Source organism: Syngnathus scovelli, chromosome 15 (assembly GCF_024217435.2).
Source record: "Syngnathus scovelli strain Florida chromosome 15, RoL_Ssco_1.2, whole genome shotgun sequence".
Taxonomy (NCBI): domain Eukaryota; kingdom Metazoa; phylum Chordata; class Actinopteri; order Syngnathiformes; family Syngnathidae; genus Syngnathus; species Syngnathus scovelli.
The window spans coordinates 6525918-6538689 of record NC_090861.1 but is presented as its reverse complement, the minus strand read 5'-3'; the positions used below and the strand labels follow the sequence as shown (position 1 = coordinate 6538689).

The window sequence follows — 12772 nt, the reverse complement described above, 5'->3', positions numbered from 1 at the left end:
ATTATATGTATTGGTATTATTACGATGGTTGAACCTGCTCGCACACAATTTCGGAAAAAGAAACCAATAAAAGTGCTTGTTAAATTTCCATTTATTTTTTAAAACTATATTTTTACTTAATTTAAGTGTCTGTTATATTATGGTGTTTCTTGAGCTTTCTTTTTTTAATGACTTGGTACGTTTTGCACAACAATTGCGGTTTAGAAAATATGTTAGATCATATTTCATTTAACAAATGGAATCTGCGCACTCTTACGCGCGCACACGCACACAAATGCCCGCACATGCGCGCGCGTATCAACTTTATTTAGTCCAGTGGGCGGGTCCAAGCCGTGGCCGCACACTGGCTGCAGCAAGGCAGTAAGGTTCATCCAGCCTTCATACGAGCGTTGCCTTCGCAGCACGCCTAGTGAGTCATATGAAAACGTTCGATGCCGGGAGCTGCGGGGACCGGTTTTAACGGGTCGGATCTTAAGAGATCGAAATCTAAGAAGAACGCTCACGAGACAGTGGCAGTTACGGCTCTGTGCAACTTTCTTCTTTTCCACCCTCAGATTTTTTTTTTTCTTTTTGGAATGTAGAGCATCTGTTTTGTGTCGTCGCTTAAACAGCTTCTGCGTTTGTTTCCGTCTGGCTCATTCTGACCTGCATTTCACACAGTCAGGTAAGGATGTTCATTAAACTTCTATTATTTTTACTACTTTAAAAAAAAAAAAGTTTATACTTGTCTTGTTTGTACCCACATAACTCTGATTTAGGCATTTTTTTGTGTGCAAAAAAAATTGTTTCCTCACCAATGGGATGGCTGCAACTCATTCTATTGTTATTGTGATATTGTCTGAATGTGCAAGGCACTTGACATATTTTCCTGGAATCAGCAGCTAAATTGACACCAGGAAGTAATAAACGTGTTTGGTTTAAAGAATTACTTATTCAAATTAAATAGAAAAAGGACCAAATAAATAAATGAAAACACAATGGAATGATTTTAACCCAACTCAGATTAGAATGTAGAGCAGGGGTGTGTAAGTAACCTACGCCCACGGACAAAAAGAAAAAAAAGGGAGGGGAGGCAGAATTTACAAAAGGCTAATAATATTAACCCAGAAATATTCAAACATTTTGTTGAATCAATGTAGCATATTTTTTCATACATCAAATACGACCCCTGCATGAACACCCATATAATTAAAGCAGATACATCTTGAGGGACACAAATAGCTGGGGTGCTGCTGCCTGTTTCTCATAACTAAGCCAAGGCACATACTTTCCATTTAAAAAAAGCTCACAGTCACCAAACAAATATGTAAAAAAAAAAAGTATATACCAGTGATTGGCTTGTATAAATTGACTTCCAAATATGAGCATGCAGTGTGAAACCTGAGACCGTTTAGTTCAATTCAAAGCACAGGTAAATTGTAACTTCTGCCACCAAGTGGAAGAGCATTTAATTGTTCTGCCTGTCACTAAACGTCGTTGGTACAGATAAATATCTTAAGCAATTTTGCCAGCTGGATGTGTTATTCGGCAGCCGCTAAATGCGATGAAGAGGATGTGTGCTGACAGCTGAGCGGGCCAAGCTGGGTCTCTCTACAGCTGACTCAAGTGGGCTCCTCGCTGCGCCATATGCTCCATTTACATCACTCTGCTAAACATTTGGGCCAACCTCATGACTCGCTGACGCCGCTATCGCCTTCTGCCGCTTATCTGCACCTCTTGTCACTCCATACAAGTTGAACTAGATAACTGCGGTATGTTTGCAGTAAAGCAAAACTTGCTCGTAAGTGACACGGTCTTCTAATGTAAATGTTGAATGGCGACTTAATACAGCCGATGGAGCGGGGTTAATACCGATCACGGTGCTGCTGGTAGTTATGTAATGCCAAATAATTGGATTGAAAATGATCATTTATTGACTACCAATTACTGCTGCTAAATGTATTTTGCTCATTCCACACAATTTTATTAAGTTGTTACAGCAAGCACTTAAAACACTGCAAGTCAACGTTTTTAGTGAGTTAACAACTGATAAATAAACACTTTCTTATTTCAGGACTGCAAGTTAGCATGATAATACACTACTACTGGGTCCTAAATAAGATTTATTGTGTGAAGTGACTAATGGGATAGAGAGTGAAGCCAACCTATAAAAAAAAACCACATTGAGATGTTATAATAATGGGTAGCTAAAGTAGAACTTGATTTATTTCATTTCTTTTCTACTATTTTCCCCTTCAAGAAGTGCACATGCTTTTATTATTAGTCTTACTAACGCGTAACTCAGGAAGCGAGAAAAGTCATTTAATTATACTCATTTTCACGATATTCACCCCGTGTCCGAGTTTCCAAATCTCTTGGCAGAAAAAAAAAAAGAACGCTGCGGTGAGGGTTAGTTAACTGATGGCACTGAGCCTCCTCTCTGATGTTACAGAGCATGTTGTGGAGGGAAAGTAGGTTACTGGGCCATGTCCTGCAAGCTTAAACTGAAGGCCAGTCTGAATTTTGTAGAGCTGCTTAGTGTGACTGGGCATGCACAAATGGCTGAGGTCTGTGTAGCAGCAAAAGAGCTCATTCGGTCCCGCTGTCTCTTTAAGGAAACGGAGCCTGGGCACTCCACATAAGGATGAATGTTCAAGCCATGTTGATTCATCTCTAACACATGTGGAATAGACACCAAACTGCTTGACTAATGGCACAGGATGCATGCTCCCGGCCGGGAATGTGCTCACCTTAAACATAACTAATGACATCTATCCTTTAATTCCATGAATGTATTTGGGGCCCTGCAGTGGAAACCTGTTGAAGTCAAGGAAACGGATTCAGTAATGTATCTGAGTAAATGAGAAGACTCAGTGATGTATGTTGAGGATCATAGGTTGACCCAAGTAAGGGGAATCTCTTATCAGATGATCCATCGAACCATTGTTACCCTGCTTATCCTGTTCAGGGAGCCCATCCCAGCTGACACTATGAACAGCTCACTCGTCGATCTTCATATGGAAACACCACTTCCTAACTTTTCTGGGGGGTACATTTAAAATTTACAATGCAGGAGTTGTGTGACATGAAATCCTATCAGTGATTCAATATTCAGATGCTATATCGTAAACAGTTAATTACACATAAGCCCAGAGACTTACAGTTTGTCAGGTCTCTAGTTACTCTATTGCTTTGACACCATACTGAAACTGGATATAGAGAAGCACCTTTCCAAGGTTGTCGAACTATATAAACAGTCTTTGTTGTGTTCTTGCTGGGGAAAACCATTGTTAACCTGACCGGAAAAGGCTTGTTAAAAACTGTTTGGATAGAAGCAGATGCTTTGAATCTAGGAATTATTTTTGTTGTCATACATGTCGTGGGCTAATGAACTCAACAAATAGAAGATTGAAATACAATTGCTGAATTTAAACAGTAACTTCCGCTCCATGAACAAATGCGCTCTTTGCTTTGCACTCTAATTTTTCATTGTCAAGCTAAAAGGAAAATAAATGTCTCCTGAGTTTGACAGACTGCAGAGAGGCGCTAGCCACCAGTTAGCTCGTAAGCTAACAGGCAGGGCTCCTTTCGACAGGCAGATGGACGGTGGGCTCGTTCACGACCTCGTATGCGACATCACCTCCTCAATTAGGAATATTAAATAACGACACCTGTTGCGCAAATTGTAGCATTCATGGAAGATTAATTTTCAGGGTGCAGACATTGCGAGCTAGCGAAGGCACGCTGTTGTGCTGGATGGGCTTAGTAATAATGACTGAGTGCTGATGTGGACAAAGGCTCTCAAGGCCATTCTTACATTATCGAGTGGGGACTCATGCTAGTCGCACAAGTGCTTCACTGAGCGCCTTTTGTCGGGGCATACAACAAGAAAAGAAATCAGGAAAAATTAAAAAGTTTAAATACTACAATGCAAAATTTCAGTACATGCGTTTGAATTTTTGCATGTTTTCAGCAATCATCTTCAAACATGTACTCTATAATGTATTTAGAAACTCATCTCGGAATTCGTTTTATAGTGTATTTAAAATTTTAATTTTCACAGGTCTTATCAGTTTGTGGCGAAATACTATGTATCTAAGCCTCACAGGTTAAACTGTTGGGGACAATTTGTAATGAATGAATAAAGTTCTTCTTCAGGAGTCCACATTTTTGGAACTGGTTGAACAGCACACTAGTGTCTTTTTAAACAAGAAACTGTCAAAGTACACTATCCTGTGTGCACGATTGGTCGTTTTGGTAACGCGAGGTTTGTGGGCTGGTTGGTGAGCATCTGATAATTCTGGATTCTCTGTGTGGACATTAGACAAATGCCAGTGAATGAGTCATCTTCACTTTTGGCCATCATTCATGGACACGCACATTTTGCTCCCGACCGTTGTCTCTCAATATTCAAGTCAGTTTCATTCAGCTGGTGGAACTATGTTGCACATGACTTTCCGGACTATGACTGGTATTCGTGTCATCCTCTTTGACCTTATGACTATGACAGACTAAATGTTCAGCTTTGGTTATATAACTTCCACTACAGACGTCATTGCCCTTGCTGCTGTCGCCGATCTCTTGCTCCGAAGCACACCATCATTGTCCTCGGTAGCTCCGGGCCCTCATTCACCGAGGCATGAAAAAGCAGATTTCATCTATCTATTTTTTTTATTTGCAGCATGAAGCCAGTTGATTTACTTTGAGATAAGCATCAGGGTGTTAAGTGTGGACGACAAGTTTGTTGGTCTACCTCAGTGACAACTTTTTAGCTTTCATTCACAACTGCAATTGACAATAGAGAAATAAATGGGTGGAGCACTAAACTTTGTATTCCAAAGGCCAAAGACATGGTTTTACAATCAGTATTGGCCACTTGACTGTGTATGACTTATTTATGACTCATGTCTTTTGCTTAGGGTGTTGGCTGCATGTGCCATGACAGCATGGCTCGTCGTCGTGGAGTTAAACAAACCACTGCAGGAGACAACAAATAAGAAGAGTTCAGTCTGATGCTGAGTGATTGTCACTTGGTTTACTTTACATATGGAAAGTCACCTTTGAACTGTCGTTTCATTGTATTATTCTTACTGATAAATGTTGTTGATACATTTGTTATTAACCCAAACAGCAGCACCTATGGGAGCATTAATTAGGAGTTCAAGTATGGTTCTGACTCATATTGGGATTCACAACTTGTGGTTGTTTATGTTTGGGAAGCTATATAGATTCAATTTATTTCCAACAAGTCCCCAATTATTCTTGCTATTCTTTGCATTTCTCCATGGTTGTCTTTTTTTCATTTTCCCTTGACACACTGTATATGGTAATAGGTCTTTTTTTTTTTAGGTAGTTGGTGTAGAAAGTCTGAGAGCCACTGGCCTAATCTATAATTTGCCATTTGGACAGTTTTGTGGGGTGCGGCTGGACGTGCCAAAATTTCCACTGGCTTATGGATTAGTTATGACAGCAAGACTTTTTATTTCATGAATCACAAATGAGTTTTTTTCTTGGAATGATTCATAACCTGCTGATGGAAGAATTTTTTATTTACGTCAGACAGTTGTCAGTCAGTGTGTACTGTACTTTTCCGAGTATGTAACCTACTTAAGTGCCTGGTGTCTTTCCTCTATAAAGCCACTGAATATGTAATAATGCACATTTCTTTTTGGTTCCAGAAATTATGAATAGACGTCTTTGACTGTGCTAGACATACTTCTACTGAATATGCTTCAGATGGTCTGCAAACAAGGACATATTTGTAATTAATCAAAAATATTTTCCAAACAATTTAAGTTAAATTGGGTAATTTTCGCGGCACACTAGGGAATCACTGTTCTGTTCTATGTTACCAGATTTTCGATAACGGAGTTTCTACAAATGTTTGTCTAAATCCAAAGCCATCACTGGATTTGTTTGGAAAACCAGTTTGCTGTGATACAGCAGCATGAAAGGACCAGTTGTGTATCAGAGCTGGAAGTGATTTAAGAGTGTTGTTCAAGGACACTATACACTCTTAAATTATGACCATGAAGCGAATGTTTTTGTGTGCACTCTATTGTGGCCTTCGAGCATAAAATATATATATATCACTGTACGTTTACTTGAATGCATCTGTCTGTACTAAGATTGTGGAAAGTAGTAAGTCTGATTATCTTTCCTTCTTTCCAGAGTGTTAATGATCCAGACGTGTTTTTTTTTTTTCTTCATTAAAAATGTAGATGTTATTAACCTACTTTCTTGGTCAGGCATATTCTGATTATGTGAACACTAATTTGTCTTAGAGAGCTGGCAGCTCACTTGAGAATAAATGACGTCCACAGCTGGAGAAAGTTAATTACATAAACATACAAGAGATTTTTTTTTTTTTTGTTTGGAAGGAAGTTGGCGTCGTCAAGCGCTTGTGTTTTGTTAATGAAACAGAATGCAGTTGAGTACAGAGCCCTTTTTGTCTGCCAGGTACCCCTAAGGAGAATACTTATTTTTCCTTTCCTACCCACTCTTGGGAGGGAGATGGATTCAATAAAAGGGACTTGTGCTGCTTAGAAATATGGAAGACAGTGTTTCATAACAAGGAAAATGCAAGAGCAAGAGACAGGAATGAAGACATAAAGTCATTTTTTCCATGGCCTGCTTACAAAAGGCTTTTTGAGTTCACTTGTGTGAAGCGAGAGAGTGGCTAGCTGTGGTTTCACAATTACAAGCTGGTAAATAAACATGACATAGGCTTTTTAGCCATAAAAGCTGTCATGTTTGTTAGCGCGGCAGTTCTGCATTTGATTTGATCATCTTTGTGTAGTCACTAAGTGAAACCAAAACCTCAGACGTCTTTACAAAGATGAAGCAGTGTTGCCCTTTCCACCCGTGCCCTAGAATCATGACCCACATATTTGCTCACACACTGCGTGTCTTTTTCCTGACCAGCAGCACACAATAACAGGACTGGAATAATGTGATAATAATGATCCATTGAGAATTGTCCAAAGTTGATACTTTAGAGGAAATTTCCAGATAGATTTATCCGATGAAAGAATATTTTATTCATGACATCTGCTTTTCTCATTACCACCTATGAATTCATGCTGTGTCTGAGAAGTGTTTAGTTTTGGTAAAATATCCTAGAAATAATTTGGTGTTTTCCTTTAAGAGTGAGATTGAATCATGAGTGAAGAGAATTTAATACAAAGCGGATTTCACATATTTGACTATCCGGAATGTAAATCTCAACATTTTTCTGACCAGAAATTTGAATGATTGAATGAAAAGCCAGGGTGTGGGGCCAGTTTTTTTTTTTTTTTTGTTATCACAGCAAGTGAAGATGTCAAACGACACATTGACAGTCCAGGCGGTAGACCTCAGCTTAAGAGTGCAAAGGTTCAGCGGCTACCCATGAGAGAATTAGTGTGAAGGTGCTGTTTTTGTTGAGACAGATGCTGCATACTGAATAGCTCTGCCAAGGGAAAAGTATGATAATTAAGATCCGCACTGGCCACTGACCTTTTCCCGTGTAACACCTTTTTTGGGGAATGATTGATTGTTGGTGGTGTGTGAGAATAGTTTTATGACGATTGCCATTCGTAAGTGATAGCATGGTGCTAAGGAGATTTGTTTACTAATGAATGAAATTGGTGTATAAATTGATAAATATATATATATATTTGGTTGATTTGTGTTATTGATTTACTGTTTTCACTGTCTTAATTAAATTAAGTTGACTTGAGAGATTTCTGTAGTCTTGTATGACAATAAACATTATTTGTGTTGGATCAGAATGAAATACTTGCAAACATGTTTTACATTGAAAAATAATTATCTATATTTTTGCCTGTGTTCTGACATGGACCAAACAAGGAACTGAACCTTAATTTGTCACGGACGAGGCAGGGCAACAAAGTGCAGCATGAACTTTTATTGAGAAAAGGGAGGGGAAAGTGGAGAGCTCGCCGGTGCAGCAGGAGGACGTAGTTGTGGACAAGCAGCGGTGGAACCTACAATCAAGCAGGACATGAGGTGAACTCGTGGTCAGAAACGGGCAATAGGTCGGGGCAGGGGGCATTTGGGTGTCAGTCGGGCTGACAAGGAGGGACGAGAGTGCAGGGTTTAAATAGGAAAGTTGAAGAGCCGGGGCAGGCGTGATCATGAGTAAACCGGGAACAGGTATCAGGCAATGAGTGCTGATCACTGCATAACAGGACGGAAGAGACAGGAGCAGAGAAACCGAACTGTCCAAAGTGCTGATTGGAGCGGACACGTGACATAATTAACTTATGTTTGTGCATTTTCTGCAACTTAAAATAAGGTCTTGGTTTTTGAAAATAAAAACATATTTTTTACAAACTGATTCATCGACAAACTAATCGTCAGACTAACTGATTATTAATATAATTCTTAGTAGCAGCCCTAGTTCGTAGTCAATTAAAGCAATTTGCTGTTTAATTCTGCAAGCCATTTCTCTAATTAATTAACATTAATGACATTATGACATTGAGTATGCACTTTACATCTACTAAATGATCTTGGACCCCAGTATTAAATCTATGCCACATGAAGAATGTATTAATTTATTTGTGTGGCACACATGGAGCACAGTGGCTTGTTGGATGTGGTTGCTTCGGTTGGGGCAAGGAGACACCACACACGGTTTCCATGGCAACACAGAGGGAACAGCAGTTCCAGTCTAATTAACGACAGTCTGCGCTTTAACAGAGGGTCACGATGACATCATCACTACCGGCGACTCATACAATTTGCATGGCCCGATGTCTCAGCGATGATTGAGAAAATTCAGTTTTTCCTCTAGCGTGACATAAACACCGATCACTCGGAAGGAAGGAAGGAACAGGATGTAAAGAACACAACCGCTTCTATTACGCAGTCAGGTCTTCGTCAGCGCAGGAAATGTCACCTTATTATCTAATAGCAATAGCATGACCTACATAAAAAAGCAGAACTAATCCCCATGTAGGCGGATAGTGAATAATGCAGGAAAATGTGGGAGATCTTAATGAATCTTAGATGTCTCACACTTGTTGACTGCTGCCACAGCATTATTTTGCTTCATGGCCGCTGTGTACTATTTGATGACTGTGGCATTATTCTCTTTGCAGGTGTATTTTAAACCCTTTATTTAAACCGCGAGTATTCAAACCTAGTCCCCGAGGGCCACTGTTTTCCGTAGATGTCGTAGAAGTGTTCTCACAATAGCAGAAAATAATCATAATTGTAATGGAGGGCAATGTGAATTCAATGACAGGTTGCTACCATATCTGCAATAAAGACTCAAAATTATTCCTACAAGTTGGTATAATATAATGTATAAGATTCACCCATACAATTAACTACAATACTAAAATAAATAATTTTTTGTACACTATTGTAATCTATTGAGATGCACCTGTGTGTAGCACATCTCACAAAGAAAGGTGCACAATTGACAATATGCCAGCACATACATAAAGTACAGAGAGCTGACTTTTCATCATTCTCGTCTTTTGCCAGCACAACAATAGCATGTGCTAAAAAATGTACATTGCAGATAATGCAACATCTGCGTCAAAGACTCCTGGATGAAGAATGTGTTTTACATGTATTGGTTCTAAAATATCAGACCCTTTTTGGAAGATTTACAGAAAAGTGATGGTCTGCATTAAAAAACGGTGGAAGAGCTGCTAGCCAGAAACTGTGCAGTGTTTGTTTGCCGACTATGTGTGGCTAGAGCGTGAGGTTGTTCTATTTCTTGTTGTTGTTGTTGTGTGTGAGAGCCCTAAAAATACCTCCTTTTTGTTACATAATTTTCCTTGCATTTGGTTAGAATTCCTATTACCGTATTTTCCAGACTATAAGGCGCACCTAAAAACCTAAACATTTCTCAAAAGCCGACAGTGCGCCTTATAGTCCGGTGCACCTTATATATGGACCAAATTCCTAAATTTAAACTGGCCCGAAGCATTGTGTCATGAAATCAATCATAAGTGGCCCACTGAAGACTATGAATCAAATAGACTATGGCTCATTATTTTGTGATTATACAGTAATTTGTTGCATCTGAAGTTGAAATAAAAAAGATAAAATGGCGAATGATTTGATTTTGATTAAAAATCTGACATGATGCATTAATGGTGCGCCTTATAGTCCGGTGCACCTTATATAAGGACAACGTTTTAAAATGGTCCATTCATTGAAGGTGCGCCTTATAGTCTGGTGCGTCTTATAGTCCGGAAAATACGGTACTAATTCTAAATGAAGCTAAAAAAAAAAAAGTGCCGAGCTTTGTTAACCACACTCTTTAGTTTGAATTTGAAATACCGAAGCACTTGTCCTGGAACTTTTCTGACACACCTCTGTTATTTACACTGTGCGTTTGAGGTTTTGCAAGTTATTACTGAGCTGAGGTAACAAAAAACATTCTGAGACTGGTCCACCATGAACTCCTGCAATTAGTCATGCATACTGTTGACCCACATTCAGGGGAAAGACAACCAGGAAGTTGTAAAAGTCAGCATAGGAACCAAACACAAGTTGAGCTTCTTGTTATGCTCAGGGGGATTTAAGTGTGTTCATCTTGCACGGTCGCCGTTTAAACCCTCTTTGTTGTTAAGATGAAAATAAAAGGTTTATAAAGTCAGGGTCAGACGGGCTAATCGGCTATCTTGCAGTCAGTCTCCTGTCAGCGTGTGACATGTGGATCAGCTGTGACAACTGCGCTGACTTACTGTGCTCATTTTATTTTCCCATTTTGCACGGCCAAAAGTGTTCACTGTACACAAGTGATATTGTGCATCAAAGCACGTGTTAAAGATTACAAGCTGTCCCCTCCTCCCGGTGCCTACAGCTTCTTGCTGTTGTCGGCTGTTGGAGCTACCAGCTGACCTACTTTCTCCCTCGCAGCGACTCGCTGCTGTTTACAAGCCCCGCCGAGAGGATGGTGAACCTCGCAGCCCGCTGAAGCGAACGCGCGTGAAAGTGGATTTATTTGATTCCCTTTCATTCTCTGCGTGGCGCAGAAGAAACTAGCCGAGCCGGAACCTGCCATACCTCGCTCATCGGTCGGCCTTTTTCCAATAAGTGCACCTTATTAACTCGTTATGCAATTTAACGCTTTCGGTGCCGTCCCCTCCGCGTAGCGAGGGCTGCACAATCCTTGCCGTCTTTTAGTTTGCGGGGGGATAAAAACACCATGAGAACATTGATCCTGTTTTATAGGCGTGGATGTTTGTTTTCTGCCGGACGCCCTTTCTTTGCAAGGTATGTGGCTTTTGCGTTCGGGTTTTAGCGGTAAAGTTCAGCGCGACCTGTCAAATTGAAGTGGAGCCTGTCATGCGCAAAAAGGTGGTTTCTTCAAGACTTGAAGTTAATTATTTATTACAGGAGAGACCCGGCGTGTGCTGGATTTTTTTTTAATATTCACACAACAGTGTTGAGAACCCTGGCAAAGCACCAAATAAAACAATTATAAATGCTATATATTGAAATAATTATCACGGTAGCAGTGGAAGAGCATTACGTTGCTTTCTACGTCATTATACGTTGCTCAAATAGAGAGATGAACAATCTCATGATTTTTCATAGAAGTATAAAGAAATAATTTCTCATTTTTGGCTGTGGCACATCACAGTGTGTCGTTTTCTACGAGAAATCATCCAGATTCACTTTCACTTTCATTCTGAAAATTATAGACTACAACCATATGTACCTGTTGCCGTTCAATAAAATAGCTTTGTGCAGAGTTAACACGCTATCCCTGATCTTGGGTGTGTTTTTACTGGGCAGGGCAATTCTCTCCTGCATTCAACATGTGCGTGTTTTATTGACCAATGAAAATTGGCCATAAATTGAATGTAGCGTGAATGTGTGCGATTGGCTGGGAACCAGTCCCGAGTCTACTGTGCCTAAAGTCAGCTGGGATCAGTTCCAACTCACCTACTATATTCCCCTAATGAGGACACGCACTATAGAAACTGTTTCTTTAAAGTGCGGTTTTAAAACATGAATTACAACTTCAATACATGTGTACAGCGTGAGAGCATCATATATGTGCCATGGGAAATTATCCAATTTCATTTGTCCATAAATCCAGAAGGCCCAGATTTCATGACTAGTGACACTGAGAAAGGTTTCTGTGCATATTCTTTTTGTGTTCTAATGTAAAATACTGTATGTGCTTGGGTGTACCTAATGTAGTGGCCTGGCGAGTCCATATTAAGCAGACATGACGTGTCTGGGTTTTAAGGTTGACATAACCCTTGGCATCCCCACTGTTGGGTTTCCACGTGTTGTCAGGCAGGGTGGTATTAGTCAATCTGGATTATGAATGGCAATGGAATAGAAAAAAAACAAGGAAATCACCGCCTAGTTTATCTAACTGCTTGGGTTGGGCTGTTGTTACCCAACCTGGTAACTGTTTTTTGTCTCCCAACAACTCTCATTGCGTCATCATTCATTTGCCTGGGCTTAACACGGGGTGCTCGAAGAGGATCTCACCCCATTCAATTGGGCAATTTATTGACTGTGTGCCTGCGGTGCAGTCGTGGGTGTTACTGGGTGCAACCTTTGGCCATCCTACCGTAACCTAATACAAGTGCTTCCTGTTTCCTTCGGGAGGCATTAGACGCAGTAGAAATCACATCCTATTTCTATGTTGCATTGAGTGAATGTACTTTCCCTGCTGGGAAAGCACACAAATGATTGGACAATAAGAATTTACAATCTGTTTCATAATAGTATCTTTTGTATGCGGGAAATTGCCTATGACAAAAAGCCCTGTTGGGGTAAATTTGAATTTAAACTAAAATCA

At 40.0% G+C, this 12772-nt stretch overlaps 1 protein-coding gene across 5 annotated transcripts in view; it reads left to right on the top strand.

Annotated features, from left to right (window-relative positions):
• The first annotated feature begins 334 nt into the window (after window positions 1-334).
• npas2 (neuronal PAS domain protein 2) overlaps window positions 335-12772 on the top strand; it is a 25828-nt gene continuing 13390 nt past the window's right edge. For 3 of the 5 annotated variants that reach the window (XM_049741576.2, XM_049741575.2, XM_049741572.2), the window contains exon 1: window positions 335-664. The gene's annotated coding sequence lies outside the window, so the exon portion shown is untranslated. The other 2 variants (XM_049741574.2, XM_049741573.2) reach the window with 2 other exon arrangements.